At 37.1% G+C, this 17,206-nt stretch overlaps 1 protein-coding gene across 2 annotated transcripts in view; it reads right to left on the bottom strand.

Moving 5' to 3' along the window:
* The window catches only part of PDE4D (phosphodiesterase 4D), a 972,033-nt gene that overhangs the window by 693,541 nt on the left and 261,286 nt on the right, over positions 1–17,206 (bottom strand). The gene's annotated exons all lie outside the window — the stretch shown is intronic.

The raw sequence follows: 17,206 nt of genomic DNA, 5'->3' as shown, positions 1-17,206 counted from the left end.
TGAAAATGAAAAAAACTATAAAATTTGAGGAGATGTGAAAGGACCTAGAGACTGTCACGCAGAGTGAAGTAAGTCAGAAAGAGAAAGATAAATATCATATAATATTGCTTACATGTGGAATTTAGAAGCATGATGCAAACTTACTTACAAAGCAGAAACTGAGACACAGAAATACAGAATACGTATACTGACACTGGGAGGGAGAAGATGGGTGGGACAAACTGGGAGGTTGGAACTGAGATAAATACACTACTTGTATAAAGTAGGGAACTAATGAGAACCTACGGTATAGCACAAGGACCTCAGTGCTCTGTGGCGACCTGAATGGAAAGGAAATCCAAAAAAGAGGGGATATACGGTATACACATGGGTTTCCCTGGAGGGTCAGTGGTAAAGAATCTGCTTGCAATGCAGGAGACCCTGGTTTGATCCCTGGGTCGGGAAGATGCCCTGGAGGAGGGCATGGCAACCCACTCCAACACTCTTGCCTGGAGAATCCCATTGACAGAGGAACCCAGCAGGCTACCATAGGGCTGCAGAGAGCTGGACACAACTGAAGTGACTTAGCAGCAGCAGCAGCATGGATACATCTACCTGACTCACTTCACTGCACAGCAGAAATGAATACAACATCGCAAAGTAACTATACCCCAAAAAATTAATCTAAAAAGAGAAAAATAAAAACACAGAGGAAAAAATTAGATAAAATAAATGGTATATTACTTAAAGAATTAAATGTTACTCAACATGGAACCAAATGAGTTCCTTATTGTCAGGAAAAAGCACCTGATTGTATTTCTAGTTTAATCCTGGTGTTGTATAGATGTCAATAGGGTGAGGTACACACTTACCTGGGCTTGGTTAAATGCCCATATTCTCCTGGCAGATTTTGCCCAGTCTTTCCCCTCTGAAGAGTTCTACAGAGACGAGGAGCATGTCTGATACATCCTTTCATCTCTACAGGAAATTTCTTTAATCATACACTTACTGTTCAGTGACTTCTAGGCAAATCATGGCACATATGGGTCAGCATCAGGTATCTACACTGCACTCGACGAACTGTAACTAGGTTTTCACTAGGGGTATAATGACTTTCAGTGAGACTATTCAGATGCCCCCTTTACCAAATAAATCTCTCAAAAACATTTAATTTTTCTATAAAGTAAAATTCAAACAACAGCAGGTTGGTATTTCTCCAGTTGCTGAATTGGGAGTCAAGTTAGTAATTGTTCCATAATATTCAGTCAACTTCCATGACACTAATACTCTCAAAGTACAAAGATAGGGTGATAGGGTGAACTGAAACGCTCTTTTGGTTTTTTTAACTAATGCATCCAGGGATCCTTACAGCTCAGCCAAGCAACTGTCAATCATAAAGTCACAATGGTTTCTCCCTATGGTAATTAAATTTGTCTGTGGCTACAGCCTCCCAATGTACAGGTGTTTGAAGGATATGAAATGACAAGGCACATATGAACTCTCAAGACATCCTGGGGAACAAATCAAGCATGTCTGTAAGGGAAACAAAAAGGGCTCCAGAGACTTCCGAACTGAATGCAAGTCTGACTCTTCAACTTTGAAGTCAGAGCAGTCCCTGCACCTCTCTAAGTTTTCTCGGGGAGATGCTCCCTGGTAATCTTAGTGACCCAAAGTTCTAATTCTGGTGCATATAGAATTTTCAAGAGAGTGATACTTTTCAAGGTAATTTTGAAATGTCTGTTAAGAAGCACACTTGTGACAAAATTAATCTTAAGGGATCACAGTGTGACCCAGAATGATTTTAAATTTAGAGAGGGCTTGCCGGCTGAGATGAGGGATCAAGTTGTATATCCAATAACACAGAACACACTGAAGCAACAACAGTACAAAACTACATTCATCTTTTGAAATAAGGAAAATAAAATCAGTTGAAAGTGGTTTTCAGTGACTAGTTTTTAAAAAAAATCAATCCAGATGGTTTTATGCCTCGAAGAATTTTCTCTAGAATCAATTTTATGTTTAGCATTGACTTTGAGATAACTCATATTTTTAGACACATTTCATATATTTCAAAAGATTAAAACATGTATTTATTTATACCTTTATTGAGTCAAACAATATTTACTGAAGGCTTCCCTGTGATAGGCACAGGTTTGAGAATAATCTACTTGCGTTTTATGATACAGATTAAGCCCAGATGTAGTGTTAAATCTGTGATAAACTAATAAGGCAGCAGAGAGCTACTAAAAGCTGAAGGACTTTATAATTTTTAGAGTGCAAAGAATCACTTAATCTCTTGTAAGCCTCAAACAACTCTGTTTGGAAAAAAAAGGAAACTAGATGAACAATATACAAAGTACTGAAAAAATTACATATACATACACACATAATTATATGTACATATATAATATTATATATATACACACACATACACTGAAGTATGTATATATTGTATTGCATGAGAAAGCAGCAGGAAATAAAATGTAGATAGTTTAAAAAGGGGAAAGATGAAAGAAAAGAATAGGTATAACTTCAAATTCTCTAACCTTGTCAAACTATTTACATTAGTTTTCAAATCAGCAACTATCTGTATACATGCCCACAAAGTAACAGTTAAAATGGGCATTAATATGCTACCGCATGGGAAGACCCCCTGGAGAAGGGCATGGCAGTCCACTCCAGTATTCTTGCTGGAGAATCCCATGGACAGAGGAGCCTAGCGGGGCATGGCCCATAGGGTCGCAAAGAGCCGGATACAACTGAAGCAACTCAGCATGCACACATGCTATTACATATCTGCAGGAAGACAAATTCTGGGTGAAATATATTAAAATGTTTCTCACGGCTTAGCAGTCTCACACCAGTGATTTTAACTTATATACTATCTGTATTCCAGTGATCTGGCCTCTCTTGATCCACCTAAATAACACACTACTTAGCATTTATCTAGCCTTTTCTATGTAGAAGCTTAAGGTTTTTTGAAGTAATCATCTTATCGACTCTAAGAGAGAAACCTCAATCAGCCAGAACCATCTGGGACAAGTGAGAAATGGAGACTCACAGAAAGTCAAGCTACACTGGCAATAATTTTCTTCTATTGTTCTTTCTCATTGTTCTTCTGAAAAGCAACAACAGCAGCTATGGATTTCTCAGAATTATAGATCACAAAGTTCAGTCAAACTGCTTTTGCATAGACATAGAATTGGTGCTTGGAACGGCAGATTTACATGACTATAAACATGACAAAGACTATTGTCAAAGACTGTTATTGACAAAGACTAACTCAATAACGGCAGAATGGGCACGGATGCTATTATAATGGTGTTAAATAGGAGAATCAGAAGTAGGTTTTCTGATTAGCCCTGAGCTAACCAAACAATCCAGGAATCCATATCACTCCACTCCCCATCCATCTGTCCCCTTGGCCCCTTCTGGGTGTAAGTCTTCAAGAGGAGACTTGATTGGTGTATTTGTCACTAACCACATTGTTCACTCTCTGGCACAGCCTACCGTGAATTTGTGTACGTTTATGATCATGTCTCCACTAAATGTTTAGTTCCTGGGGGACAAACCTTCACTTATCTTTATATTTTTAAGTCCTAGCGAACATACTGGAGAAGGCAATGGCACCCCACTCCAGTACTCTTGCCTGGAAAATCCCAGGGATGGGGGAGCCTGGTGGGCTGCTGTCTATGGGGTCGCACAGAATTGGATGTGACTGAAGCGACTTAGCAGCAGCAGCAAACATACAAGTGATCAATAAATGATGAATTGGATAAATAAATGATTGCATCATTGCTTAAAACTGAGGTACATGCATAAAAAGCTAAGGCAGTAAAATGATGAGTTAGTCCCCCAAGACGTTCAAACACCTTAAACTCATCACCAGAGGAATGAAAAAAAGTAGTCTTGGCTTGCTTTCGGGAAATGCATGATGTTTAAGAAAATTCTTGCTAGATTATTTTTTAATTAATCTATTTATTTTCATTGGAGGGTAATTCAGTTCAGTTCAGTCGCTCAGTTGTGTCCGACTCTTTGCAACCCCATGGACTGCAACACTCCAGGCCTGCCTGTCCATCACGAACTCCTGAAGTTTACCCAAACTCATGCCCATCGAGTCAGTGACGCCATCCAACCAGCTCATCCTGTGTCATCCCCTTCTCCTCCCGCCTTCAATCTTTCCCAGCCATCAGGGTCTTTTCTAGTGAATCAGTTCTTCGCATCAGGTGGCCAAAGTATTGGAGTTTCAGTTATTGTGATGGTTTTTGCCATACATGGACATGAATCGGCCACAGGCATACACGCGGCCCCTCCATCCTGAACCCCCTCCACCTCCTCCCCACCCTATCCCTCCAGGTTGTCACAGAGCACCAGCTTTGGGGTGCCCTGTGTCCTACATCAAACTCAAACTGGCTATCTATTTTATATATGGTAACATATATGCCACAGTACTGTTCTCTCAAATCATCCCACTCTCTGCTTCTCCCACTAAGTTCAAAAGTCTGTTCTTTACAACTGTGTCTCCTTTGCTGCCCTGCACGTAGGATCGTCAGTACCATCTTTCTGGATTCCATATATATGCATTAATATATGGTATTTGTCTTTCTCTTTCTGATTTACTTCACTCTGTATAACAGGCTCTAGGATCATCCGCCTCATTAGAACTGACTCAAACGTGTTTCTTTTTTAGCTGAGCAATATTGCATTGTGTATAGGTACCACAACTTCCTTATCCATTCATCTGCCGATGGACATCTAGGTTGCTTTCATGTCCTATCTTTTGTAAATAGTGCTGCAGTGAACACGGGGGTGCATGTGTCTTTTTCAATTCTGATTTCCTCAGGGTATATGCCCAGTAGTGGGATTGCTGGTTCGTATGGTAGTTTTATTTCTAGTTTTTAAAGGAATCTCCATATCGTTCTCCATAGTGACTGTTGCAGTTTGCATTCCCACCAATAGTGTAGAAGGCTTACCTTTCCTCCACACTCTCTCCAGCCTTTAGCTAGATTATTTTTATTGTAATATTCTGTCATAACTTTTTGTTATAAAAGTAATAATATTATTTCAAAATTTACTTAAGATCTAATGATATATACAAGGAAATAATATCTATAATTCTGTCAGATAGAAATCATTTCATCTTTTAGTAAAGTATCTTAAAATGTGTAACAAACTTCATTATGTATAGTTTTGTGACAAATATTAATGTTAGCATCTCTATCATTTTTGTAACCATATGGTAGCATATTTTAAGTAGTCTGCTATTGATATATATTCACCTCAAACATTTGACTATTCTTGGTAACTCATTAATGAACATCTTTATGTAATGTACTATATATTACTACCCTTGGTAATATTTCTAGTAAAATTTCAAATTAATCTCAACAAAGAGTCAGAGACAAGCTTATTTCCTGTTTCTTTTCTCTGGTATTATCGCTGGAGAATTCCACAGACAGAGGAACCTGGTAAGCTCCAGTTCATGGGGTCACAGAGAGTTGGAGATAATTGAGTAACTAATGCCTTCACTTCACTTTTCACTTCACTCAATCTTCACACAAACAGACCATTCTGGTTTGTATACTAAGTTGTTTCCCAATATCAAGTCATCAGACCTGTAATGATCTAAATTCCTATAGAAATCCTGTATAGGATAATGGTTTAGTAACTAGATCTGTATCAAGACTAAGTATAAGAACACTTATATTTACTCACAATGAATAATGAAGAATCTGCTTTTATGTAATTCACATAGAACTGTCATTAAAGACATTGCTCCTATCTTCTACAAAGATACTAGTGAAAATCTTAGCATTAATCACAGGATGAACATTTTAACGCTGAAGATAAAAATATTACCAGGTTTCCCTATTTACTATTCTTTATGGAAATGCAGATCTATATTTAACTCTAAATACAAATTATACTTTTGTATTTCTGTTTCTAAGCTTTACATAGTACCTTTATACATTTGTTAAACTGAATAGTTTTAAGTCATTTTTTAAAAAACATGAAAAATACATAGATAAATAATAAGATTGCTTTTATGTCCTAATTTTAATCATCTACACTAATCGAAATAAGATGAGGTACAAATAAACAGATATCAAAACCCAGGAATACATTTGGAATTCACTAAGAAACATGGTTGAAAATAATCCTGCACTAATATTTGTCCCTGTTATTTTCTAGATGACCCTGAAGTTTAGCCCAAGACAAAGTTCAGCAGATACTCTGACTTAAACCATAGCTATCTACTCCAGGAAAAAATAATACTCATTTTGCCTGGGTATTTAATGGTGTGAGGCAATTCTTATTATTTTGTAAATGTGATTATTAGCACCATATTTTAAGCATAAAAATAGAAAATGCAAATTCCCGTATTGTTTGACTAATCCCTAGATGAAAACAAACTTACAAACTCAAGCAAACCAACTGAATCATATTTCAAATGAATAACACAATTGCACTGAAGTGGGATGAGAATGGGGTTGAAGGGAGAATTAATCAAATGACTGTCAAATACAGGATTAGACACAGAAGACCAGAAAACTATTAACTAATGTAATTAAAAGGCTTACAGTCTTTTTTTAAAATGTATTCTCTTTTTTCCCACATAGGCACAGGTTAGCAATTCTGTAACTATTTTGTAAAACTACATTCTAGGATTAAGTAAATAAACTGTGAGCAACAAGTATATTACATATTTCTTACTGTTGTAAGGGAGATAGACAGATGGAGAAGGAAAGGATGAATACTGTGGTTTCATTGGATTGGAATTAGAAACACTGCTGTGAAATCACAGATTTAATATTTATACATACCTGGATGTACACATAGATACAGATATGCATGGGTATGTATATTTATACAGACATTTATATATATGAGTATGGATATACATACATTTTTTTCCTCAGATCCATCTGCTGAAAGATCCTAGAACAAAAACTCCCCAATAACAATGAGCACATCCCTGATCCAAATTTTGGTTTCTAAACATATGTTTCCTGTTAAAAGGAACCAAGGGTCCTTTAAAAAAGCAGCTGGTTCCAAAGCTGAGGCAGGAGAAACTACTAGAGTCGTGAACATCTTATGCCAAAAGTAAGAAAGTACTGAAGGAATGATAGGGACATGTCAAAATGGCATTGAGCCAAGTAGAAGGAACTCCCACTGTCCTAATTTGGGATAGTATAAGTGTCAAAATAATTATATAAGTAACAATAACAAAGGACTGTAATCTGCTAAATAAAGAATCCATAAGTCTATACAGACAAAAAGGAAGGGAATACTGTTCATGTGATGTCAATAAATCAATGAAGAAGAAATGACTGCCCTTAGCCACTATTTTAATAATAACTTATCCATTGTAGAAATCATCACTGAATTCTAACTACTAAGATAAAAATTTGAGAAATGTCATGATATTTCCACAGTCTCAAAGTATAACTCTACAAGTTACTTTTTGTTACAAAGGGTGGAAATGGTTAACTTTACAGTGGAGAAATGTGACAGACACCACTTTAACCAAATGATCAAAGTTGAAAGTGTAGAAATGAAACTAAACAACTCAACAATAGTATATGCCTCCATATACCAGAACTCAGCATCGCTCCTGTAAGATTCCTGCCAAAACTGTGTGGCCTGAATCTAATCACACTGCTGCTGTTGCTCCTGCTACTGCTAAGTTGCTTCAGTTGTGTCCCATTCTGCACGACCCCAGAGATGGCAGCCCACCAGGCTCCGCCGTCCCTGGGATTCTCCAGGCAAGAACACTGGAGTGGGCCCCATTTCTTTCTCCAATGCATGATAGTGAAAAGTGAAAGTGAAGTCGCTCAGTCGTGTCAGACTCTTCACGACCCCATGGACTGCAGCCCACCAGGCTCCTCCGCCCATGGGATTTTCCAGGCAAGAGTACTGGAGTGGGGTGCCATTGCCTTCTCCGAATCTAATCACAAGGAAACATAAAACTCAATCTGAAGGATGGTCTACAAAACAACTGGCCTGTATTTTAAAAAAAAAAAGTGGCATTAAGTACAATGAAAGTCTCAGAACCTGGTCCAGTTTAACAAATAGTAAAAAGACATGACAACCAATTGCAAATCATTCTTTCATAATTTTCTTTTGCTATGAAAAACACAATTGGAACACCTATTGAAATTTGAAACAAGGTCTATAGATTAGATAACAGCATTATATCACTATTAATTTTTGAATTCTATAACTGAACTGTGTGTAAGCTAATTCCATATTTTATGAAATATTTAAGTATTTAGAGGTAAAAGGGTATTGTGTATACAACTTAAACAGTTCAGAAGAAAAAATTATAAAATAAACATATATTTGTATATATATGTGTGTATGAATAGACAGATGATAGATAAAGACAGAGAAGACAGAGAACAAGAATGGTAGAGGAGTCTTGGTAAAGGGTATTCAGGAATCTTTTGTGCCTTTTTTGTAACTTTACAGTAAATCTGAAATTATATCAACTTAAAAATTAAAATAAATTCCTTTATTAGTGAGAAAATACTTAAGACTCTTTTTGTTTGACATTTTTTTTGGACCTGATTGTAATACATGGCTCTAAGAGATTCATTTCTGAATAACAACAGAAATGTATACTTTTTCTAACATAAGCATTTTACAAGCTGTGAACTGCAATCTATTAGTAAGTTATGAAATTTATTTAGTGGGATAAGACCAGCATATTTTAATAAGCTGAAATAAGAGGAAGACTATCAGAATGTATTATAATTAATAGAGCTATGTGTTTGTTTCTGATACTCATATTACATTTATATACTCTGAGTATATGTTGTGTGCCCTGGGTCTTAATTTAAGATGCTTTTCTTATTACAGTTCAGACTCAAAAAAAAAAAAAAAAAGACAGAAAAGGCTGTGCTCTGCCTTTTAATCCTAGAAGTTTTCCTTTACTCATATGCATTATGCATTCAGTTTATCATTTATCCAGTTTCTTCAGATAACACTTATTATCCGTGTCCTCTGTATGTCAGGTCTACACTGATGACAGCTACTCTTACAAAACCTTTCTCTTCTAGTCCTCTACTCCTCCTCTTCTTTTGCTTAGAGAAAATCTTACCTCCTGCATCAGTATAAGCTAATGACTGAAAAATACTCACCAGTAGATGAGAATCCATACTGGAAATTACAGAATATTCATCCTTTTTTGAGAAGATAATAGTTCTATAGCATTTATCCAGTAATGTAATTTTCTCCTTTTTAAGTTATTCATCCCCAAACTGTGCCTAAGACATTGATGGCTTCTATAACTTGACTCTTTGACATGTGCTAGAAAATGTACAAAATAATAAGCTTACAGCAAGCAAACACGTACAAAAATATTCAGGAACCACTAATCAGGATTAAACAGTTTAGAGTTACTTTGTGAGCATGTGCTAAAGTATAAATATGCTGCTGCTGCTGCAAAGTCACTTCAGTCGTGTCCGACTCTGTGCGACCCCATAGACGGCAGCCCACCAGGCTCCTCCATCCCTGGGATTCTCTAGGCAAGAACACTGGAGTGGGTTGCCATTTCCTTCTCCCATGCATGAAAGTGAAAAGTCAAAGTGAAGTCGCTCAGTCGTGTCCGACTCTTCGCGACCCCATGGACTGCAGCCTACCAGGCTCCTCTGTCCATGGGATTTTCCAGGCAAGAGTACTGGAGTGGGATGCCATTGCCTTCTCCAAGTATGAATATATTTACTGACATAAATGCATCTAATCTGAGTTTTTAAGCAATGATATTCTAGCCATTTCTGCTCTTGAGACATAAGTGAATGGTCAACTTAATTGTTCTCTCAACCAGGACAACTTTCACTTAAAGCATAATCTCTACATTGGTAATTTCATGTATAGTAACATAATTTTCCATTTCAAGTTGCCTTTTTTAAAACTAAAAATCATGGGTATATCTATATTTTTTATAAAGTAGAATAATATACTTAATTTTGGTCTTATGGAGATTTAAATTTAGAATTATCAAGTGACATTCTGGTGAATTTCTACAACTAGCTTCCCAAATATTACAAAGCATGCTCACCATAAAATTGTTCTTTTTCATACTTTCCCTTTTTGGAACACAACTAGACTTTACATCTTTGTCACGATAAAGACAGAGTAAAAAAAAAAAAAAAGTAAATATGTGCAGAAAAGAAAGTGATTATGTGTGATAAATCTCACATGTGAGATTATAAGTCTGATAAATCTTCCCATTATATTTGGACCTTGTAAACTATATCTTTTTCTTATTTTATCAAAATGTGGTTTCTTCATTGTAATTTAATTATTAGTAGTTTTAACATATAGAAATTGTACTTAAATATATGCAAAATATATTTACATAGAAAATATATGAAAACTGCATACATATAAAATACACAAAAGTATAGCTATCTCTTTCTGTGTGCTTGGCAAAATGAAATTGTATACATCCGTATTTTTGTGATTCTGCTAAGCCTACATGACCCTCAGATGTTCTAAAGCAGATTAAGGATCATAGGATAAAGTCCAAATCACAATCGAACAACAGAAGCCTCTCACAGTCCAGCCTTAGGTGAATTTTGCAGATCCTCCTTTCCACTACAATCCCATAAATGCACTAACTATCTCACATAAGATTCACTGGACCATCAGCCTTCTCTATGATGATTCACAACATCATGCCTTTGAACATGGTGCCCACTCAATCATCAACCCCTAGCTGACTGGTCATCCTTCAGGACAAATCTGTGTCATTTCCTGCATGAAATTTTTCCTCTCCCCCTCAGCATTACCTTCCCTCTACCCCAAAATATAATTCTTCTTTTTCTGTGTCCTCATAGGTCTTTGCTTACACTTCTATTAAGTATCTCTTTTATGCTGCATTTTAATTAATGTATTTTATAGTATTGTTTCTCCCACTAGGCTGCCATGAGCTTTTCAAAATGATATCCAGCCCTTAATTTTTCTGAGCCCCACCCCAGAGAATAAGCTATATAGCATAAGCAGAGCTCTCAATTATTTCTGCACAAATAGATAATGAAAGGCAACAACTATCATAGGAAAATACAGAGAAGCATAAAATTCCAAAACAGAGTGGTAATCACCAGCAATTTGCTTGCCCATATCAGTGGCTCTAGCGATAAAGAATCACCTGCCAATGCAACAGACATAGGAGACACAGGTTCATCTCTGGGTCAGGAAGATCCCCTGGAGAAGGGAACGCAACCCACTACAGTATTCTTGCCCAGGAAATCCCATGGGCAGATGAGCCTGGAGGGCTACAGTCCATAGGGTCACAAAGAGTCAGACACGACTAAAGCAACTTAGCCCAGCACACATAATGAATGAAGTGATAACTAATCTGAACATGAATAAGGAATATGATATGGACCAAAAATGATGATAGGAGAGGGACTGTAATAGAGAATAAGAAACAGAAAGAACCAAGACCTAGGAGCCTAAGGATGGTGGCTTCAAGAATGTACTACAGAGTCCAACTCCAGGGACCATAACTGTCCAAGGATCTCCAGCTGATGCCTCTGAAATCCACTGCAGCATTTGAGCTACAACCATACCCCTATCAAGGCTCCCAGGTAATGACTAATCGCGTGGAGAATTGAGGCAGCCCATTCCCAGGAAACATAGGACTCCTCTGTTGGCCAGTTTTGGCTTAAAGACTTCGTATGTAACGCTTTACCTAACCCAATCTAAGATACTTCCATTCAACATCTCTCTCTTCTTCACTTAGGGTCAAATTTATATTACAACTCAGTTTTCATTCAACCTTATCTGGACCCCTCCCTATTTTCTCTTAGATGAATACTTCCTAAAATCCTTGTATTTCTAATCCCAGTTTAGCATTCCAACACCAAGTCTTACAGAGAAGATATAGACTATATAAGAGGTAAGGAGGGAAAATTAAAGCTGTAGAAGCAATTTGAGATTTTTATCATTGAAGGCCACTCGTCAATTCAATACTTTGTCCAAAGGCAGGATAAATCTTAATTTCCTAATACAAATAGAACCGTCTCTGTAGTTCTTAAAGTTCATCAGTGACAGGGACTTCATAAGTTCTTTTTGTGAGTTGCTTCACAGCTTAATCATCTTTCAAATCCAGCTTAGGCCTATATTAAATCCCTTGTTTTAAGGTCTTTTCTTCCAGTTTAGTTTCCATGGGGATATATCGTAGTCAACTTTAGAAAAACAAAATTAACTATGCAAACTCTCATTCACAACAGGAATTCTATCCACAAGGGTCTGTACACTTGATCTTGAAGGACCATTAGCCACATTTGCTAGTTGCTACAAAATTATGTCTCATTAATACAATCTGCTCATGGAATATTTGACTTTTATGCATCAAAAAAAAGATCCCACATTTGCAAACAGAAAAGTAAAGGTATGTATATTTACTGCAGAGAGATTTTTATGATTGTTAATTGAAAGGAAACCATTTATTCTATTCTAAAGTCTCAAATACTCTGCCCTTCTACTGACAGATTAAAAAAATTCAATCTTCAGTTATTTGGATTAAACATAACATGTTATCCAATTTAAAATAATGAATGCATTTTTTTCTGCCAAAGATTTGAAACAGAGATGGAATGTGTGTGGGAAATGCTGTTACTTTCCAGATTTCTGCTTGAATAAAACAAAAGCATTTGTCTGACCGTGATAAGCACATTGTCTGCTCCAGGTTCTCCAAGTATGCAAATCAACATGAAAAGCTCCAACAGCAAGACTTACCCATCTGCACAGAGCTTCAAAAATGGTGATGTACTTACCTAAAATAAAAGGAGAGATGACATTAATGACATTCATCACAGCTTAAACATACAGTGAAAAACAAATTCTAGAAGGCATTCATAGCATCTGTTCCCCTCACCACTGCCAGATCCAGTTTTAGGGTTTTTGTTTATAACACAACAGGCCAGATGGTGGTATCTTTCTGACTGTCCAAGTTTATTCTGAGTACACTTCCTAGGTGGATGCTCGATAAGTGCTGAGAAAGACTGTAACAATCAAGTAGCCAAGCACTGTGATTTAATAGCGATAGCAAATAACATCCACTGAGTGTTTTCTTACCTGCCAAACCCAGTGTAATATACTTTTTGCACATTTTTTCATTTACTCTTCAGAAAATGGAGGTGAGGTGAGTATTATTATTCCTATTATAAAGATGAAGTAAGTGAGGCTTAGCGAAGTTCATATATATATATGTGTATATATTTATATATATATATACATGTATATGTATACACACACAGACACATATATGGCAGATTCATTTTGTTGTACAGCAGAAACTAACACAACATTGTAAAGCAACTATACTCCAACGAGTATTAATTAAAAAAAATAAAGAATGAAGTTATCAAGTCCCCATATGGCATGTTAGTCTAAAGGCAAAATCTTTCAATGTTCAAGAAAGTGTTAGTTGCTCAGCCGACTAACACTGATTAATAGACTAACACTGATCGTCACCTCTGCAATCCCACAGACTGTAGCCCACCAGGCTCCCCTCCCCATGGAATTCTCCAGGCATGAATACTGGAGTGGGTTGCCATTCCCTTCTCTAGGGGATCTTCCTAACTGAGGGATTGAACCCAGGTTTCTTGCTTTGCAGGCAGGTTCTTTACCACCTGAGTCATCAGGGAAGCCCAGCTGTTCAAGAAGCAGTTAGCTAATGCCATTTAACAGTTCAGTTGTCTTCAGGCTTCTAGTCACTCGCTTCGAGATTCTGATTAACAACATGTTAAAGAAAGAAGTAGCTCGGAGAGGAACCCAAACAAGGGGATTGGGTATTTGAAAGAATACTGAAAGACAAATGTAAGAATTACCCAGGGCATGAATTACCCAAATTCATGAAGAAATAGCTACCAATTTATCTCATATTTTAGAATTCATAATATATAAAACTTAATTATATCAAAAATTAACTCCAAGAGCAAATTTTCCTGTAGAAATTCAAATTCCTATTTACACAAGCTGGCAACATGGTAAAATAAACACATGGAACATGAGGTGCTTCACACAAATATCTGCAGCCTTTACCAGATAAAACTTCTTTTCAATATCTTTATATGAACAATCTTTATACCTATGGAGGTTTTATGCTGTCTTTCTTAGCACTGTTTACAGATTTGTGTTATATATTAGATGCAGTTAGTAAAGTTAATCCCCCCAAAAGAAACATGATCAACATTTTTAAAATGCTTCAAGAAGGTTTATTTGTTTCAAAGTCAAACTGAATTAATATTTTTAAATGTCACATGCATCTACAAGTTTTAGTGACACAGTGAAAGAAGTGAAAGTCATTCAGTCATGTCAGAACCTTTGTGACCCCATGGACTGTAGCCTGCCAGGCTTCTCTGTCCATGGGGATTCTCTAGGCAAGAATACTGGAGTGGGGTGCCATGCCCTCTTCCAGGGGATCTTCCCAACCCAGGGATCAAACCCAGGTCTCCCGCATTGCAGGCAGATTCTTTACCATCTGAGTCACCAGGGAAGCCCTTTAGCAACACAAACAGGACTTTTTATTGTGGATTCACTGTTTAACCTCAAAGACAATTGGACTCAGTGGCATGAAACTTTAATTAAAAGGTGGTTTAAGAATTTATTTCATCATTAAACTGTGGTGTAATCACACCACAGAAAACTACAATACACAGCAAGTGAGAATAAAAGAAATACAAATAACACATACACACACACACACACAAAGAATTTATTTCATTCCATTCTGATGAAGACTCTGGAGAGAGTTCCAGAGCACAGTTACTGGTCCATAAGTTAAGACAAGATTTGATGGGATGTACTAAATCACTGCAGATGATGACTGCAGCCAGGAAATTAAAAGATGTTTATTCCTTGGGAGGAAAGTTATGGCCAACCTAGACTGCATATTAAAAAGCAGAGACATTACTTTGTCAACAAAGGTCTGTCTAGTCAAGGCTATGGTTTTTCTAGTAGTCATGTACGGATGTGAGAGTTGGACTATAAAGAAAGCTGAGCGCCGAATAACTGATGCTTTTGAACTGTGGTGTTCGAGAAGACTCTTGAGAGTCCCTTGGACTGCAAAGAGATCCAACCAGTCCATCCTAAAGGAGATAAGTCCTGAGTGTTCATTGGAAGGACTGATGTTGAAGCTGAAACTCTAATACTTTGGCCACCCACGAGGAGCTGACTCATTTGAAAAGACCCTGATGCTGGCAAAGACTGAGGGCAGGAGGAGCAGGGGACGACAGAGGATAAATGGTTGGACGGCATCACTGACTCAATGGACATGAGTTTGGGTGAACTCCGGGAGTTGGTGACGGACAGGGAGGCCTAGCGTGCTGCGGTTCATGGGGTCCCAAAGAGTCGGACATGACTGAGAGAATGAACTGAACTGAACTTGTTAAATAATTGAAAAATAATTTTTCTTTATACTTCCTAGCAAACTAGTTTATCACATCTTAATGTCAAAGATTGTAGGTAACCCATCTATCAGTGAGCAGGTAAATGAAAATGGCCTAAATAAAATTCAGCTTTAATAAACCTGAAGTCTTCTATGGAAAGGACTGATGCATAGACAAATCTGTTCTACCATTGTTCTACTGAATCAGGTCTAAGAGATAAGTGGATATGAAAATAAGACATCATCAAGATGTCAAACACATCAAAAGCTTGCATTTGAATTGAAACTGGGGAGTGGAGAAGGGATGGAAGACTTCAAAGGATAGTCATATTTATTCATTAGACCAAGCCAGATATTTTTTCAGCACTAAGTTGTTACACAATTCCCCCTGCCCAACCCCAGTTTCCATTTCCAAATCTATTCCTCATTTAGCAGTTTTTTAAATTAAAAAAACTGTATGATCTTATCGGACTTCTCTAGGGCGCTGGTAAAGAATCCGCAGACAATGCAGGAGTCCCCGGTTCGATTTCTAGGTTAAGAACTTCATTCACAAACATCCCATTAACTCAGTGTATTTATTCCTATTATAAAGTAGGTACAGATTAGAAGAATGAGTTATATGCCACACAGGTCTTCTTTGTTAAGAAGATGGTTAAGTGAATTTGAAGTGAAGTTGGTATCTGTGGTTTACTCCAAGTTTCTACCTGGTACTGTGTAGTGAGCCCTTCTCCTAAAAAGAATTAAAAAAAAAAAATCTTCTGAGGAAGAAAGACATTTATACTTGAAACAACCACTAAAAGATGCAAAACAACTTATAATTAAATGTAAATTACATGGTAGAGACATCAAATGCTACAGGAATATAAGGAAATCAGAAAAAGAAATTTCAGCTGTTGTGTGGGATTATAGCAGTATGCTGTAACTGGGTGGGAAACCATCAAAAGAACTTTTGGACTTCTGACTTGAATGTACCACCAGTCCAGTCTCTCTCTGCCAGAGTCTGGAGTTAAAAGATCCAGCGCAGAGATCTCAGGATTAGTAGGGAGACTGCTTCCAATCCAAGTCAAAGGCTTGGGAGGGACCATGTACCTATTGTAATTTTTGAGAAGCAGGGCAAAAGATTGCTCTGTGTTCCCACGATCATTAGCACCTCAAATACAGACTGGTAACTGACTGTATCAAGTAACAGTCTATTTTTCTCCCTTGGCTTTACTGAACCATACAGTTGATTTACTATGTTGTGTTCACTTCTGCTGTACAGCAAAGTGATTCAATTATAAACTTTTTAAAATTACTTTTAAATAATTATATATTTACCCTATGCTGTAGAGCAGGACCCTGTTGTTTTTCCACACTATATACAAGAGTTTGCATCTGCTAATCCCAAACTCTCAATCCATCCTGAAAAGCTCAACCCCCTAAATCATATTTATCATAGAACCCAAATATCCAGACTCCATGATGTTCTTGTGTTTAAAAAACCACAAACACAAAAGCAGGCTCAATTCAAGTATCAGCTCTTCTAATGAGTCTTTTACTGATTATAGCTCCCACCCACCCACCCACCCATCACTCTTAGGTGCCCTCTCTATTTCCAGCTTTTTATAATATATTATTACAATTGTTCCCAAGGGGCAAGAAAATTACCAAATGTTGCCATTTTGTGTAACACTTCAGAGATACAGTGATGTGTCTGTGGAAATGACTGAACTGTTTCTTTGGCTACCCCATAGATTAACTATTCAGGCCAATGTCAATCCCACTCTTGTTTGTGCTCCAGTGACTCTTCACTTAACACATATTGTATCTTAAAGTCATTTCAGA

This window comes from Capricornis sumatraensis, chromosome 18, assembly GCF_032405125.1.
Source record: "Capricornis sumatraensis isolate serow.1 chromosome 18, serow.2, whole genome shotgun sequence".
NCBI lineage: Eukaryota > Metazoa > Chordata > Mammalia > Artiodactyla > Bovidae > Capricornis > Capricornis sumatraensis.
The sequence above is the reverse complement of the archived record's forward strand: the minus strand, read 5'-3'. Positions and strand labels throughout refer to the sequence as shown.